The 4,304-nt window shown below is 44.4% G+C and overlaps 1 pseudogene; it reads left to right on the top strand.

Moving 5' to 3' along the window:
* LOC103597733 overlaps nucleotides 1-4,304 on the top strand; it is a 21,400-nt pseudogene that overhangs the window by 13,285 nt on the left and 3,811 nt on the right.

Here is a 4,304-nt window from a genome sequence, read left to right on the forward strand (position 1 = left end):
GCAGGTGCAAGGAGATCACATGGCAGGTGAGGAAGCAAGATGGAGATGGAGGAAGGTGCCAGGCTCTTTTTGATAACTGGCTCTCATGGGAACTAATAGAGTGAGAACTCATTCACGACCGCCTACCTCCCAGGGAGAGCATTAATCTATTTTAGGGTCATGAGGTCCACCCTCATGACCCTAAAACCTCCCAACACTGCCACATTGGGGATCAGATTTCAACGTGAGATTCTGAGGGCCAATCATATCCAAGCTATATCACTCCCACAGTTGATTTCTGCCCACAAACCTTCCTGATCAAGCCATAATCAATTCAGGAGCTCCAGTGAAATTCTCTCAGATACCACAAGTTGAAGGATTGGAGGCCAAGGGACAGTACCGTCAACACCGAGTACACAGAGGACAGATCCAATGAGGAATTTCCCAGTACTTCTTGGCCCGGTTCTAGAGTCCAAGACCTCTCTGGAAGTGGGATGCTTCAAACACTTGCTCGTATAGAGTAAATGTCTCTCTAGTTAATATATTGTAAAATGATTTCAAGGGAATTCTTTAGTTAGGGAAAAATACAGGATATAGAATAGGAGAAACTTGGATTTAATCCTGGTTTCTCCACTATTAAGAGAGGAAAAATGAAAAATGCACTTTACCTCTCTGCACCTCAGTTTTCTGCTTTGTAAAGTGAGGAACAATAAGCCTGAGTTCACAGGTATGTTAGGGCACATTCAAGGCACCACATACAGGTCCTGGTACAAGATGTGGGTTCAGTGTCTGCTGGTTCCTTACCTCTTGAATACTAAGGACCTGGTGTCAACTTGTTCTGAGGCTAGAAGTGCCTAGTCTCTCAGTATTAAACAAACACATGAAATTTAAATAAAGGGAACCAACATTTTACCAGCAACACCCAAACCAGGAAATGAATAAAATAGAACACAGGACATTTCTAAATGGGGTCAAGCAGGAAAGAAGCTAAAGGTTGCAGTGTGGCACTGAAAATTTGCTGATCCTGAAACTTACCAATTCTCCAGAAGCAGGACTCTGGGGGGGAAAAAGATGGACTGAGATAACCCTGAGAATTTTCAATGAGACCCCTGGTATGCACATAGGCTCACCCATATAAGAGGACAGACCTGGCTAAAATTAATGAAAAGAATTCCAGAAAAGAAGACTTACATATCACTGGGGCTGGATCAGAGGGTTACCAGAGCTTACCATCTTCCATCACACTGTTTTGAGTTAGGGTTATTCAAAAAATTTCAGTCTAAAAAAATATAGCCAACAAAAGTGCATATATATATCAAAAGACATGTTCACAGCAGTGCTTTTCATGATAGCTCCAAACTGGAAATAACCTAAATGTCCCTCAAAAGTAGAAGGGTCACATAGTGTATGATATATGTAATTTGGGCAATTCACTTGCTGTCTTGGTACATTCTGGCAGCTTTAAGAAAATACCATAAACTGGGCATCTTATAAGCAAAAGAAATTTATTTTCACAGTTCTGGAGGCTGGGAAGTTCAAAATCTAGGCACTAGCAGATCTGGAGTCTCATAGGGCTTTCTTTCTCACAGATGGTGCCCTTTCCTTGTGTTCTTACATGGTACGTACTTGGTGGAAGGGGCAAACAAACTCCCTCAGGCCCCTTTTATATGGGCACTGATCCTATTCATGAGGGCTCTACCCTCCTAATGTAATCACCCCCTAAAGAACCCAACCTCCATCACCTTAGGGGTTAGGATTTCAACGTATGAATTTTGGAGGGAAATGGACAAATATTCTGATCATAGCACTTGTGACTCTGGGCATTGGGGTCTTCTGCAAATTGAGGAAGGAAAGCTAGGGTGCTTCCTAGCTCTCTTGGACTGCGGGTCATACTGGACAAATATTCTGATCATAGCACTTGTGACTCTGGGCATTGGGGTCTTCTGCAAATTGAGAAAGGAAAGCTAGGGTGCTTCCTAGCTCTCTTGGACTGCGGGTCATAAGTTTCTCTTTTGCACACTGTTAGATTCTCTGTGGCTTCTTTGTGTCTTTCCTTCCCATTCTTCTGTTTTGTTTTGAAAACTGGGGACCGTGGGCAAGTCTGACCATCGAGATGCTGCAACTGACCCTAGTGGGAGAGAACTGATTGGGCAAGAACGGGGGTGCCGTGAGGGGGAAGGAGCTGGAGGATGAGATTCCAGCTGAAAATGCAGGAACTGGTGATGAGGGAAGCAGTACGTGCTCAGCCCTGCCACTTTCCTTCTCGGTTATCATAGCCGGCTGGCTCTACTGCATTTTTTTTTTTTAAGTTATTTATTTTTTATTTTTGGCCACAAAACAAGTCTTAATACATTTAAAGACTAAGATCATAGATAATATGTTCTCTGACCACAATAACAGGAGGAAATTTAGAAAATTCACAAATGTGTGGCAATTAAACAACACTCTCCTAAATAAACAATGGGTATAAAGAAATATCACAGGGAAATTAGAGAATACTTTGAGATAAAAATCAAAGTGCAGCATATTAAAATTTATAGGATGCAGGGCTCATGCAGTGCTTAGAGGGAAATTTATACTTGTAAACACCTATATTAAAATGCTACATTCTTTTTTAAGGTATTAATCTCTCTGTAAATTTCCTCCTTCATATTCTGGAATTTTTTTTTCTTGTTTCATTGTGTTGTCTAACTGAGTCTTCTCCTATTTCATTAAGTTTCCTTAAGATTGTTGCTCAGGATTCCTTTCCAGTCATTTCAAGGGTTTCCTGCACTGTAGGGTCTGATATTTGGGAATTACTGTATTCTTTTGGCGGTGTCATATTTTCTTGGATTTTCGTATTTCTGGCATCTCTACATTGATATCTGGTCATCTGGTAGAGCAGATGCTCCTCCTATGACTCTGGAGTGGGCTTTGAGGAGAGAGACGTCCTCTTCTTTTTCCAGTCTCTGTTGGTGACTCTCCTTGTGTCAATGTAGTTGGTAGGCTGCCTACATGGTAGTTGTGTCTACTGCTGTGGCATCTGCTGCTTTTGCAGCAGCTGCAGCCATGGTGGTGGCTGTGGTGGGTCACCTGAGTGGAAGTGTTGTTTTTGGTGTGCTCCTGGGGATGCTGCCCTCTGCTCCTGCCTTAGGACTCTGGGTGTGCTCTATTTCTTGTCTGCATCCAGGTGGTTGGCCCACGGCTCCTGCCTTAGGGCCTCAGGTGTGCTCTCTACTCCATGTTATAGGAAATAGAGGAAAAAGAGGATAATATGGGATGGGGAGATCCAAGAAGTTGAGTGGAAGAAATTAGTCTGTGATTTTATCTGCATACAAGGTCCTCAGAAAAGCATGTGCAAAGCACAGAAATCAAGGCAGAGTGCTCAGATGATAAAGCTACAAAGAAAAACAAGGAGACAATTGTCATTAATGTGAAGCTAGGGGGTCCTTAAAGAGTGGGTTTGGTGGGGTCAATAGGAAGGGAGAAAAAGGGGGTGTTCCTGAGTGCTCACCATGTTCTATTTCTGGGAGGGTATTTATTTTTGTGGTAAACCACTGAGTCATTCTTTTAGGGAACTTTTATCTATATGTCCTATATTTTCCCAAAAAAATGTTTAGAGAAAAACTGACATGGGTCTAAGGAGGCTCCAGCTCCCAGGATTCCCACCACTTCCTCCCACCCCCAGCCACACGGTTGAAGTGATCTTCTGTTGAACTCAGCTGCACGTTTCTTTTCCCATGAGATCCTGACCATCCCTGAGGGGGACAACTCCGAGGCTGGTGTCCTCGCTCCATGTCTCCTGTTCACTTGGACTCCTGGGAGCAGAACTTGCAGGAGCAAAGCCTGAGGGGCTGGCAGGTTCTCATGCTCTGGAGCAACAAGGAGAAGTGTGACCCTGTGAAATAACCGCAGTGAAGAAATACATCCTGGCTCCCAGGCGGTCAGGAGGAAGGGAGAGCGTCTGACTCTTTCGAAACCTGCCCCTTCCATTCTGATGTTCTTTCCTATCAAGTCCCACTTACAATAGTGACAGCCTCAGGTTCCCAGGCCTCCTGAGAGCCTGGCTCTCACCTGTGTCCTTGGTGTGTAGTAGCATGCACAGTCCTCTTCTCTTCCTCCTTGGTGTCCATTCTGCTCAGTCCCCCTGAGACTAAACCTCCCCCTGGGTGAAAAGTGAACTCCCTACTCTGCCTGTACAACCCCATTGAAGCTTTCGTCATGGGGAGCTCCATAAGTCCAGGGACTAATTGTTCCTCCACTGGACGGTGACTCTTCAGGGACGAATCTGGGTCTGCTGTGCTTATCTTGCTGTGCAGAGAGGGGGTACCCACCACATGCTTGCT

The sequence above is a fragment of the Galeopterus variegatus genome, unplaced genomic scaffold, assembly GCF_000696425.1.
Source record: "Galeopterus variegatus unplaced genomic scaffold, G_variegatus-3.0.2 Scaffold2402, whole genome shotgun sequence".
NCBI classification, from domain to species: Eukaryota; Metazoa; Chordata; class Mammalia; order Dermoptera; family Cynocephalidae; genus Galeopterus; species Galeopterus variegatus.